The following is a 14,657-nucleotide window of genomic DNA, read 5'->3' on the forward strand; positions in this document are numbered from 1 at the left end:
AAATGGGCTGGGGTGATGGTGAAGGAATGCCCATGGCAGAGTCCAGTCTATTTGTATCACAGGTGCATTGTCCATTGGGGCATAGGAAGTGGAGCAAAGGCAGTTTAATGTGGACAGGGTGACAAAGTTGGACAGAAGGGTGACATTCAGGGGGGTCTTATTTCCTGGCAGGGGTCTTGGCAATGTTCTCTGTCTTGTTCCTGTATCTCAGGGACCGTTTGCGGGCTGGTTCTCCTGCAGGGGGCGGGGTGCTGGTGGCCTGGTGTTCCTGGGGCGGTGCCTCCTGTCCACTAACGCTGGAAGAGGTGGAGGGCTGTTCATCGTCCAGGCTAGTGTCAGGGGCCCTTTGGTGTGCCACTGTGTCCCTCATGGTGTTCACAAGGTCTGCCAACACCCCTGCAATGTTGACCAGGGTGGTGTTAATTGGCTTCAAGTCCTCCCTGATCCCCAGGTAGTGTTCCTCCTGCAGCCGCTGAGTCACCTGAAACTTGGCCAGTACTTTGCCCATTGTCTCCTGGGAATGGTGGTAAGCTCCCATGATGTTGGAGAGTGCCTCCTGGAGAGTGGGTTCCCTGGGCCTGTACTCCCCCTGTCACACAGCAGTCCTCCCAGCTCCCCTGTTATCCCGCCCCTCTGTCCCCTGAACCGTTTGCCCACTGTCACTGACCAAAGGTCCCTGATTTTCTTGGGTTGGGGGGTTTGCCTGGGTTCCCTGTAGTGGTGGACACACTGCTGATTGACGTGTCCTCAGGACTGATGGATGGGCCCGCTGGGTGGGTGCTGTGTTTCCTGAGGGGGATGCTCTGTGGTGGGTTGGGACTGTGTCAGGGGAACCGACTGTCCCAAGGTCCTTGATGGGCCAGGCTGGTCATCTTCATCCAGGCGTGCAGATCTGCTGTCATCACTGTGGGCCTCTTCTGTGGGGGGACTGGATATGTCTGGCACCTCCTGTCCGGTGACGTTGAGTATGGGTCCTGTTCGGGTGTAAATGCATAGTTTTAGTATCTGTGTGAGCCATACTGTGCATTGGGTGAGGTACCCTCTACTCCTGTGCTTGCATAATTGTGTTTGCCCTTTTGTGATAGTTGTTTTGGGGTCTGTGTGGGTTTCTGTACTGGACATGCTTTGGTGATGGTGGTCCATGCATAGGTGTTGCATGCAGGGCCTTGGTATTGAGATGTGTGGGTTGTGATAGTGGGACATATGGAGATGATGGTGTGATGGGGGTGAGGGTAAGGGTGGGGGTATGTGATGGCTTGCAGGTGGAGTGGTTGAGATAAAGTAGTTAAGATATGACTTACCAGAGTCCAGTCCTCCTGCTAGTCCTGCGAGGCCCTCAGGATGCATGATTGGCAAGACTTGCTCCTCCCATGTTGTTAGTTGTGGGGGAGGAGGTAGGGGTCCACCGCCAGTCCTCTGTACTGCTATCTGGTGTCTTGATACCACGGAACGTACCTTCCCCGTAGGTTGTTCCACCTCTTCCTGATGTCATCCCGTGTTCTTGGATGCTGTCCCACTGCGTTGACCCTGTCGACGATTCTCCGCCATAGCTCCATCTTCCTGGCAATGGAGGTCTGCTGCACTTGTGATCCGAATAGCTGTGGCTCTACCCGGATGATTTCCTCCACAATGACCCTGAGCTCCTCCTCTGAAAACCTGGGGTGTCTTTGAGGTGCCATGATGTGGTATGGGTGATGTGTGAGTGCTGTCTGTTGTGATGTGTGAGGGGATGTGTTGGTGTGTGTTGTTTGAGGTTCGTGGATGTTGTATGGGTGATGGTGTTGTATGTCCGTGGATGATGGTGTGGTGTTAGCTAATCTCTCTCTCCTGCCTTCTTTCAAAAAAGTTGTTGTAAGGGTATGTGGGTAATGTGGGTGTGTGTTTTATAGTGGTGTGAGTGTGTGGGTTTGGTGTGTGTATGTGTATCAGGTGTGTGTCTTTTGAAATGTCCAATGTGGTTGTGTTTTGTAAATGTGTGTGTATTGTGAACGCAGCAGTATGTACCGCCAATGGATTACCGCGGTTGAATGACCGCCACGTTGATTCGTGGGTCGTGATAGTGTGGGCGTATTCTTGCTGGCGTGACAGTGTGGGTTTTGGTATCGCCAGTTTATCACTGACCTTTGGTGTGGCTGACTTGTGTGGGTGTCTGTCAGAGTCACCAGATCCTCGGGGTCTGTGCACGTTCCCAACACATCCACCACTGAACAGCTCCAAGACTCTGATAGATAAATCACAGAGACTGAGAGAGATCAAGAGGGGAAGAGGGGATTAGGAAGGGAACAGCTGGGAAGGAGACCTGTAGTAAGAAAAAAGGTTAGAACACACGATATGAAAAGTATATCTCCTGAAATCAATACTAGACTGTGATTCTAAACCTAGTCACTCTGAAAACATGAACAATCTAAGAGTTAAGTTTAAAATGACAAAGTTTCAAGATGGCCGGATACCTGTAAGGCAATCAAGATGAATTAAATGAAAACTTTCTCATTCAAGTACTTTCCTTTACATGAGATTCAGAAAAAACATTCTGACTAAATTTTAAACGAGTCATATAAATCCTGTTTTGAGAATGTATACTAGGACCATACAATATTGCATCTAGAAACTCTGGCCTTCTGTGTACTCATAAAATGTTTCAACACAAATTGCGCATATTGCAGATATATATATATATATATATATATATATATGTATATATATAGTAAACACCATAAAAGGATTGTGCACCATGATTAACACAATATGGATTCAGGAAACAAATCACATAACTTGTCAACTCGAATATTACATAATAAATATCTTAGAATAGTGGCATACAATAAACAACATGAAATAACCTCGAGGAGAGAATCGTGCGTCTTGCTGATTCGAGTGTCACCATGTAAAATACCAAGAAATGGTAGTACGAAATGAATATCAAAGTCAAATCATCATTAATCGAATCACGCGTCTTACCGATTCGTAAAACACGATGTAAATGTCAAGAAATAACAGCTCAAAATAAATAACAAGATCAAAGTACAATGAAATGAATCGCGCTTCTTTTGCTGATTCTTAAGCCACCATGTAAATGTCAAGAAATGGTAGCGCGCAATAAACAACAAAGTTAAATCCTCATGAAACGAGTTGCGCGTCTTGGCAATTCGTAAAACATCATGTAAATGTCAAGAAATAGTAGCGCGCAATGGACAACAATGTTTAAACACCATAAAACAAATTGTGCGTCTTGCCGATTCTTAAGCCACCATGCCAATGTCAAGAAATGGTAGCACGCAATGAATAACAAAGTCAAACCTTTATGAAACAAATCGCGCGTTTTGCGTATTTGTAAACTACCATATAAATGTCAAGAAAAGGTAGCGCGCAAGTAATCTGTTACTCGTTTAAGAATTAAACCAAGAATATGAAAATTCTCAATAACGGTGTCGGAACAGTCCAACCACCGTCTTACCGCCTGGAACAATGATCACCAATGAAGGATGAAGGGTCGAAGACTGAAAGATCCAACTAGGCCGCCGGGACAGGAGCTCAGGAAGAAGCTGCTGCTCTGCACCGAGACCTCTGAATAGTGAGCACTGGGAGTTGGGCTGGCTCTCTTTTATAGAGTCTTGGCCCAGCCCAAAACCACGCCCAGGCATGTTGCAGGGAAAGTCTCTGGAAGGCCCTGGAAAGGGGCCACACCCTAACACACTCTGAAAACCTGCAGCAATACATTGCAAAGGAAAAGTATTTGTAAGCATATTAAAAATAAGTTTTCAGGATTGAACTCTGCAATGCAAAAGGTTAAACCACAACATATCAGCACAATGCATAAATTACGTTGTTTTGAAAGTGCTGGGTTTTTGCATTTTTGTCGCCAATAGAGCTCTGGTGTTGACAGTGTCTGTATTGTGGCGGATTCCAAGCTGTGAGTTGTAATACCTGTAGCTGAATTCTGCTGCTGCAACGGTATGTTGGTGGTCTTCAGCAGAGCGGAAAGCAGGATGTACCGCCAGGGTTGTAATGAGCGCCATAATGTTTCTGTTCTGAAGAGCTGCATAACTGTGATTTAAGAAACTGCATCATCATTAGGACTGCTGTCAGTGTGGGATTTGTGATGGAAAGGCCTGCATTGGTGAGGTGTTAAACAGTGGCAGTTCCAATTCGGGCATTGAGGTCAATATGGAGTTCTTGCACTGGGAGAACACTCGTCACAGAGGTGATACTTTGGTTCTATTCAGTGTTGCTCTGAACAGCAGAGGAGGTGCATCGTTGTGTTGGATCCACAGATGGGCCGGCAGATCACATTCATGCCCACGTCCAAGGATCCAGGACTGGGGTGGCACTATGTGGTAGGGCAGGACTGAAAGATGGCAGAGTCTATGTCAGAGATGGTTGGTGTTTTTTAAAAGTGATGGGGCAGAAAACTTTGGTTGGATTTAGACACTTCACTTACCCTACATTCATACAGAGACATCGCTCTCTCAGCCTGTGCTCACAGATGGACACAACTTTACTCACCCTAAACTCACATAAGCATACCTCTAACCCTGCTATAACTATTTCACACCATTTATTGAGCGCATTCACATTTCTCACCCTGCACCCAAAGAGGTATATTGGTCATCTTGTATACCCATACAGTCACACAAATCACTCTATGCTCACACAGGCACACCACTCACCATGTACTCAAAACACTCCCCCAGCTCCTATGCAGGCACACAAATCACCCTGAACACTGGCACTCACACAGGCACATCCTTCCACTGCACTCATACAGTCTCTTAACTGATCCAGTGGACTCTCATTATTCACTCTGCTTTCACAAAGGCATACCACAAACCCTGCACTCATACAGTCACACTGCTTATTTGTCACAGTCACACATGTACATCACTTCCCCCGCATTCAAACATTGACAGCACTTTGTATTCACCCTGCATGCACACAGAGACCTCAGGGTTTCAGCTCCACTCCAATTGAGTGCTCTCCCTGCAGTGTGGTAGGGAGGAAGAGTTGATGTGTAGGCCTAGCAGAGGAAAGATTGGGCTGCCGGAGTTTGGGAGCCCACATTGATGGCGACCCCCTGGGAAGTACCAGTTAGGGGCAGAGAATAGACATATTCTGTCCTCTCGCAGCCTCCCTCTCCTTCAGACACTACAGGAGACTGAACCCTTGGAGATAATCTGAGACTGTAAAAGCACAGCTTTTACCATCCTGGGCATACCACCTCACTCAGACTGAGCCTGGTTTGTGGATGACAGTTGTGCACAAAGGACTTCAACTAATAATTTTATGCATCTATGTACATTTTCCCCACAATGTCAATGTTTTATAGATCAGCAAATGTCCTAACGTGCTTATCTTTCTGGATGTACACAGTATGTCTTACAGATGTTGATATCTTTCTTAGTATTAATATTACAGCAGGTGTACATTTTTCCATTTTTAATGTTCAATAGATATGCATTTCTCCCCATTAGTGTTGTGTTACAGAGGTTCATATTTCCCACACAGTATTGGAATATTGCTTTCATGATTGCATATCTCAGTATGTAATATTTAAGAGGTGTATCATTCTCCTCAGTATTACTATTTTACAGATGTACACATTTTCCCATGAGTTGAGTTATTGATGGTGTGCACAGTTCTTTCCCATGTTGCTCCTTGCTGATGTACACAGTTCTTCCTCAGTATAAAATTGTACAGGAGTGAATACCTCTCACCTGTATTCATATCCTAGAAGCAGGACTGGGCAGCAGTCAAACGATCTCCACAGCCTCTGCCCTTTTCACCTTTTCTTGCTGTGAAGAGTGGGGCTTCCTCACCCGTCAAACACAACCCCTCCGTCCTCATTTAGACAAAATTATTTTTATAGGCTAGGTCTAGTTTTTCACACAGAGCAAGACTGGAATTTGACAGGCCAAACACACTCCCAGTGACAAAGATGCAAACACCACCATTGCTTATAAAATAACATTATGGATCTTGTTTAACAATGTTTCTGATTAATTTTCATTTTTGTAAAATATTTGTCCAAAGACAGAGGCTAAACAGGTGATTTCACAATAATCACTTACTATATCTGTTTACATCATATGTGTCCGATTGGTCAGCAATATTCAGAAAGAGAAAGACCTTATTAACCTAGTTTTGTGCCCAGAAATACAGTTGCCTCCATTCCCCATGCTTGTTTTCATTTGTGCCCTGCTATGCACTGTAAAATAAAATGCTGTGCCCACCATCCTGATGTCATAATACTGCCCTGTTCCTCTAGGGTGAGTAAACTCACATCCAAACTGGCACATGCACAGCTGCATTCAATTTTCTAACTCTAAAAAGCATGAGGTTCAGGTTACTGCTTGAGAATGATTACCCACCAAGACTTTTGTTACAGTAGTTCGGTGTGTTTTTTCTTTCTGTACATTGGTGATGGGGCAGCATCAACTATGCTCACTGATATTATCCACCCCTGGTCCAAATGCTGAGTTCAAGGTTGTTGAAGCTCTCTGTTCCTGGGGCTATAGTCAGGAGGCCAGTCAACTAGTCTTTGGATTCACTCTGGGGTCTTGGACTCAACAGATGCAGTTCCAGTCCTGTTCACCCAGGCAAGAGAGCAGTAGGCAGAAGGTCGGCCCAGGAAGGCAGCAGCCTTTCACAGCAGCAGTTCAGCAGAGTCACAGTCATTTCAGCAGCACAGAAGTAATTCTTCCTGAATAGTACCTACAGGCCCAGAAGTATAATGAAGGGTTGGTGTTTGAGGTCCAATATTTGTAGCCGAGTCTTCCTTTGAATTGGGAGAAGCGTCTTGAGGTTTTTCAATGAAGTCCACAGACTTCCTTCTCTCGCTGTCCTGGCTCCAGACCAACTACAGGGGGTTTATAGCCCTTTGTGTGGAGGCTGAATAAAGCCTATGCAAGTGTTAGTAGTCCTGTAGCCAGCTCCACAATGCCATCCTGACAGTACTGGCACGTCTAGGCACACCTAAGCTCTCTATTGTGTGTGGCCGTCTAGGAGGGATGTACAACGTCCAACTGTGAGCTACACCCAAACATGCAACTCAGAGTAAGGCAGCAGGTACTAAATGGCTACGGCAGGAAAATGACAACTTTCTAAAAGTCAATTTGCAAAATGGTTGGATCCTTGAAACCAGGCAAGAGTGGACCACAGATAATTATAGAACAAAAATAAGTAACTTGTCTAAATCAATTGAAACAACTAGGTTTCACCTTGTGATCAAAATGTAATTTGCATGAACATATTGATTTAAGTACATTTGTAATTCATCATCTTATTCATCATTTTTATGTCTCAAAAAGGATTTTCACATTTCATATACAACAAGACTAAACATGATTTGACATTACTACTGCATGTTAAACGCATATGATTAAAAATTACACAGACTCTAAGACCCTTAATGTTCAAACATTTAGAAATTCAATAAAATTGCCCAAAATCATTGCTCCATTCCAGTTCAGTTCAATGGAGAAAATAGTGCGGAGTAAAATGTCCCAAATTTAATTGTCCATACTCTGTTATTGAACCCAAAAAACAGGGGTTGAAAGTCCTTTTTACAGTGAGAGACCCGACTTTTCAAGGGTTAACTCCTCAAGCATAGGAATTAAACAACTCTCTAGAGTGAAGTGTCGGCGTATCCAATCTCTTGCTTTTAGGGTCTCCTCAGATCGATGAACTCGTGGGAGCTCCAGAAGTAATACAACATTGAAAAGGAGTGAATTGAAAGAACTTACAATAGTGGGAAACAAGATATTTGCTTGTGCTTCCCTTCAAAAATCAGTTTTTGTTCGAAATATCCCTCATCCCTGTTATGGGCCCTCGTCATCGGTGACATAATGTTTATGTTGTGGAAGACTTTGAAAAAAAACAGTAAGAGGAATTGACTGTCAGCCTCGAAAGACAGTTCAAAACTTACAATATAACACTCATTTGATTCTAGGAATACCCAAGTTGGTTTATATGCTCCGTGGAATGCAGCAGCATGACGACAGTGGCGCTCCATGAAATGCGGCTTGGATCAAATGTCTGAAGCTGAGCGAAGAGTATCTCTTGAATTCCTCAGCAATTCAATTCAAACATGTTGATGCAGCACAGTTCCATGCTCCGCTGTCCTTGGAATGTTGCACTTGAATGTATGTGATGCATTGGTCACAAACGGCTTCACAATACTTTAACCCTCAAGTGGTCTTCCACATAGGATGTTTGGATTTGTAGATCAAGGCAAATATGTGCCATGAATCCTGTACATTTGCTAGAGTGTTGGCTGGTTTTAATAAAAGTGCAAAATGCTGACATTAAAAGACAAAGTTGAAATTGAAAAACAAACAGAGACCGAGAATCTGAATTAAAGAGGTTTTCCATTTTATGTCTATAATGCCTTTACTAATGGTTAAACCCTGAAGCAACCCTTGATAATGCATTTGAAGAACTCAATATTGTCAAGGATTGTAGTTCGGAAAAATAAGTACATGCAGTAACAAGCTTGTCTGTTTGATTGAAATGTAATCATCAAACTTGATTTCATAAATTATGTAATTTGGACATTTAATTGAGACCATAAATCATTGTATTGAATCTGAGAATTACATTTGATTGCTCAAAACTTAACACTTTTTCAGAGTGGTATTCAGAGGGGGGACATAAAAAAGGATTTCTTTCCTTAACCAGAAGGCTCATCATTCTGTAGGCAATCCATATCCTTTAAAAATATTTTAAGTCATACTTTGTGGAAGAACTCCAGGGCCTCAGATTTTAGCTGCTTAAGGTCTATATGTCCAAATGATAATCCTTTCTATAAGACCGCTATCCCATCACCACTTAGAACTTTAGAAGAGAGATTGATAATGGAGGACTTAATTGAGTCTTGTAGTACTTATGTTCGGTAAGTATTTCCTACAGTTGGTTGGCTGTTGCTTTGTCCTAGGGGCATTTTGCCTGGATCTGACTCTGTATAATTTTCAATCATGTGGGTTTAACATGCACTAGTAATATCAAATCAAGTTTAGTCTTGATGTATATGACACGTAAAAATGATGAATTACCAATATTGATAGATCAATGTGATCATGCAAATTAAAATCTTGATCACAAGGTAAAACTTAGCTGTTTAAATTGATTAAGGGAAGGTACTTATATATTCTTTATAACTTTCTAAAAGTGGCTCTACCATAAGGGAATATTTTTTAATACAATTTGAAAGATACCAAACAGGAACTATTTACCTCTCCCCAGTTGGAAGTCACAGCATATTACATGTAATAAGGTAACTCCAATGTTGTCCAAAGGGAGAGGCAGGGCTTGCAGTAGTGAAAGAAATGAATGTAAGAATTGTTCACTACCAGGACATGAAAATTTAAAAGTACATGTTCAAATCTTTAAATACATCGCACCCTGTCCTATGGCATCTCAAGGGCCTATCCTAGGGGAGACAATATGTATGAAAAAGAAAGGTTTAGTCCATGCACCAGGTTTATTTCTCCAGGTCGAAATGGCAGTTTAAAACTACACGTACGGGCGGCAATGGGAGGCCGACGACATGATTTACAGGGCTGCTTATGTGGTGCAGGACACTAGTAGCATTTAGTTTGCAGTCCCTGGGTACATGTAGTTCCACTTTACTAGGACCTTAAAAGTAAATTGAATGTGCCAGTCGGGTGTAAGCCAATTTTACCATGTTCAAAGGAGACAGCGCACACCGTTTAGCAGGGGTTAGAAGTGGTAAAATGTACAGAGCACTAAGCCCAGTGTGAGAAATTGGGTTCTTCAGTGACTGGATTGTGAGCTGCACTAAATTCACCTGTGTTTAACCCTGGGTGGCTTAGTACAAAACACAGTAAGGTTTAACTCAGAGGCAATGTGTAAAGTATTTGTGCAGCACACAAACAGTAATAGATTGAAAGCACAACACAAGAAAAATCTCAAGGCAATTTAGAAAAATAGTGTAAATTGTTATGCATTATTTGACACTAAAATGACAATGTAGTAAAAAGGAAGGATTATGACTGGCAAAAGGGTTTCAAAAGTGTGTAGGTCTCTCTGTTGACTACTGGTAGAGCAGCGGAAAACATTTAAACCTCTTTGTATTTGTCATCAAGCATATTATGTAAGTAAGGAAGCATTTTCCCCGCCCCTTTGCCCCAAATAGAAGACTCCATGATCACTAAGAGAGGAACACCAAAAACTCCTTGTGACACCTCATTTTATCAAGTTTAAAAAAGAGTGGCATTGCCCTAGCAGTTTGACACCTTTTATAATGGAACACTAATCAACATGAGCTGAGCTAGAGAATTTAACATTTTTCCCCTTCAAAAAAACTGAAAACTCATCAGCTCTGTTAGGTCAATCTATTCCACATACCTACGCTTTCAGAAGTATAGAAAAAAGTGATGGAAAGAATGCTTGAATTAATTTCAGCCATTGATAATTACTCAGAGCTGCATTCCAGTCCATCATTGTTTTGCATACAATGCCACCTCAGTTTAGACACAGCCATATGCAAATCAGTCCAGACCCTGTTCCAATAGGCATAATCCAGCCCATACTGTCAGGTCAGGTCTGTCCTGAACCAGAACACAAGCAACCCAGCACCGGTTTCAACCTAGTTAGGGCTCATCAGCCAGATATAACTTGGTTCCAGTGACGCAGTGTGCAGGGGACCCACGTCTGATGAAAATTATAGATGGGAGCTTGATATAATCTCGATCACTGATAATTACTCTGACTGAATCTCAGTCCATCATAGCTTTGCACACCAAAGCCACTTCAGTTTTGACCAGGCCATGTGCAAATCAGTCTTGACCCTGTTCCAATGGAAACTGCCCAGCCTGAACTGTCAGGTCTAAGTAATTACCAATGGCTGAGATTAAGCCAAGCATTCCATGCATTACTTTTTATGTATGCTTTAGTGTGTCAGCCTAGTCTTTCAGGCAGGTTTTGCTATTAGTATTTCCTAAAGCACCAAGGAGCCCATATGCACATTTATAAGCTTTTTAAATAGTTGTTTCATTAATGCATTTTATTCATTCCATTATAAGAGAACACAGGGCTGATTCAACCCTAAGAAGTTATGATGGATTGTACAATAGTGTTAAATACTTAAACTTCCATCTTATTAACAAGGGGCCAGACGTACATACCTATTTTATGGTTGTAAAAATTCTGATTAGGATTTCGCAATTGCAAAATAGTGTTTTCATTTGTAACAATCACATTTTAGGAGTCGGTAAGGATTTACAAATTCATTAAATATAATTGTGGTCCCATACGGATTCATTATTTGGAAGGGTCATGGTGTAGGCATCCCTCACAAATACTGAAATAATATGAGATGTTTTGCAACTGAAATCTGGTGGCAAAACACTGAAAGATGACTGACTCCTCACTTGGGGCATCCCATTTGTGAATGTAAAGAAATGTTTGTTAGGGTGAGGGTAGTGGTCCAGGGAACCAATGCCAATGGAATGTTTCAACTTTTTTTTTAGGACAGAACTAAGTTTCCTGTAAGGAAAAGGAGATGAATTAAAAACAAAGTTTACTTTATTTAAAAGGATCCTAGTCGGTCCCCATCCCTGTGATGGTCACCAATCGGAGTGAGTCACAACACCAGTTAACCTACTGTATTAGAACATAGGTTTGTTCATACAATTCCTTTCTAGTTACAAAGAAACAAGTCACAGATTGTGGCCTGGTTATTGTGGCCAATAATTCATACTTCAGATGTTTAGAACCTTGATTTACAAAGAAAATACCATAGAAGAACTTACCACATTCATAATCCAAATTACAGGAAGAGTACCTCCCATCATCAACCACAGCAAGAATCATGCCTCTTTCCTGAGTTAATGGACTCTCATAGCAAGTCCAGTTATCTTAGAATACGTGATTGCAATTTGGCACACGCAGCTTTTGTCAAAGAAGAAGTGTTTGCAACAATTTCCTATGCCTTGGTAAGATCCAAACAATCCTGAACTTTAACTTATCAAAAAAGAAAACATTAATAACATAACTGGTCCTGAACAAACCTGAATACTGTAATAAGCTCTTAAGTGGCTTAAGTGGCTCTTAAGTGGCTGTCTTCCCTACTTATCCAAATTTCTCGTATACACATCTCTCTCTCTTTCTCTTAAAGCTACACAGACAATTCCCACCTTTTGCTAACCTCCACAGGCAGGATAGTTCTCAGTATACCACTCATCCTCTTTTCTAAAGAAGGTCTCCCTTATATTATTTGGATCATGCCTCTCCACATTTCAAGTTGCTCATTGTTCTTATGTAATCAGTATCTTCAGGGCACTTCCAAAAACCCTTTAAATGCATTCCAATTTAGACTGCCCTTACAGCACTAAAGAGACTTCACAAACCACTGGTATAACTGGAAAATACCAACAAACAGGGGCATGCACTGTGGGATCTTTGCACCTCAGGCCTATACACAAGGACGTTAATTTTATACACATTCAATCAAATACAAGGAACGGCTTCTGTTAAACAAGTGCAACAGGTAAGGCACTTACTGAAACTGTCAGCAAAATGTTACGTGATTGATTTATTGGGAGATAGGGGTGCAGCACAAACCACTGACCCACTTACAAAGTGTGGAAAAGGCGACTTTATTGAAACAGCTGCACAATTACAGCTTATTCCTTGCACACTGCCTGACAAAACTAGCACCTTGCTAAACATCTAATTAACTAATGAATGTCCAACCTCCACCCCCATTGTTCCATCCACAATACTCCACCCCGCAAGTAACTCATTGATATTAAATCACTTTCCCCTCCTTCCTATGAATGCAAGTATTACATTCTAAACACTAGGGGGCAAGCCTTCTTGCTGCACAGTCCTGCATAAAAGAAAGGGCAGGACTGTGCCGTATCCCTGAGATACGCGCATTCCTGTCCTTTTCCCCTGCGTTGGCACACAATGGACTGACATGTGCCAATGCAGGCACCCTTGCACCATGGTCCAAGGGTGTCTGCGTTGTGGGAAGGATTGTCATTGTGCAGGAAGGGACTCCTTCCCGCACACAAACAATCATGGAAGAGCACTCATAGAAAAAGGAAAAACTAGGAGAAATAAAGGTGTTTCTCCTTGTTTCACCTCCCTTATGCTTACGCTGGGGAGATGTAACCTTTCAAATCATTCCCAGCTTTAGGAAAGCTTGTAAATCTGGTAATGTATCAAATGTCATGGGTGTTATATGGGAACACCCACTGCAACGGCCATGGCATGCCTCCCTGACGGAAAGTGAGGCAATGCAGCGATTTGCGCTGCATTGCATCAGTCCATATCTACAAGGCCATGAAAAGACACACGGGGTGACTTAACGTGGCCATGTAAATATGGCCCTGCAGTGTGAGATGTTGGACCATCACTAAATATGATGTTCCAGTGGCACAGAGGGGCTTGTAAATAAACCCCTAAACTTTTTAACCTTGAACTTCCTGCCTACCCACCTTTTCACCATTTTTGACCACTGTCAAAGCCACTCTAACTTCTGTAACATCCTGGAAAACTTTTCAGGCCACCCAGAAGAAGGCTGTTTGATGACTTCTTCTGCCTCCCCAGTCTAGGCGGTCTTCTCAGGGTCTCCTTACATCCATGTATGTTCAGGGTCTCTGTCACAACCTTCTTCAGCTTCAAAAGGTACAATTCCTTCCTACCTGACACAGCTGCACCCTTGACTGTGGAATGAACTCCACATTGTAATACTGAATGTTCAAGTGGTGAATGCGGCCAAATCCAATCTCCCTGCAGAAACGGCTTATCTCCTGGTTAATGTGCCCTGTAGACTGATGCTGGCTTCCTAGCACTCCTCCACTGCCTGCTGGGCATAAGGTCTGTCCAAATTATAAAGCAACCAGACCACTGAGCCTTTAATTGTCTCAAATCATGCTTCATCACCCTCACCAACGCCACACCCATTTTCTCCCAAATGTAAAACAATATTTCTGAGCACCTCCCACCCACCAGCATGTCGTTCAAACACCTGATCAACTCACACCATCTCATGCCCACTTTTCCTTGCCAAGTAAGAGGAAACAAGTACAGATCAAAACTCAAATTGATCCCATTTCCCCTTTGAGCTGTCTGACGCTCTGCCGATTTGATGAAAGTGTCCTAATACCAGAAGGATACATCGTCCCTTGCTGGACCTTAACCAACCCTGAAAAAAAAGCAGTAAATATTCAAAAAGAAAAGATGGATGTACTGCCCCCCCCCAAAGAGCACCCATATCTCCTAAAGCAATCTGACGACCAAAGCTCCAGCTTCATTATGTATTCCTGAGCCCTGATGTAATCACTTGCCTCAGTTGTAGCACCAATTCTGAAAGAGTTTGCACCGTAAGTATTCTGAGAGGCCTCCAGTGCTGCACGTGCTCTTTGTAAAAACAGACAAGAGTTGGAATGCTGTCATATTTGCCACCTCCTGGGACAGGAAAACAACCCCTGGCTACCTCTTGACGTGCCACCCACCTTTCACTCTACACCACTGAGTACTGTTCTACCTCCTGGAGGGCCTGCATCACCACGTTCCACCCCTGTGCTCTCTGTTTGGTCTTGGAGCTGCACAGTCAAGCCACCAACCTGTCTTCCCTCCTTGTGACAACCTCCCACATCACTCCATCCTTGCCCCTGCCACCTATTAATTCA

Source organism: Pleurodeles waltl, chromosome 6 (assembly GCF_031143425.1).
Source record: "Pleurodeles waltl isolate 20211129_DDA chromosome 6, aPleWal1.hap1.20221129, whole genome shotgun sequence".
Lineage (NCBI taxonomy): Eukaryota > Metazoa > Chordata > Amphibia > Caudata > Salamandridae > Pleurodeles > Pleurodeles waltl.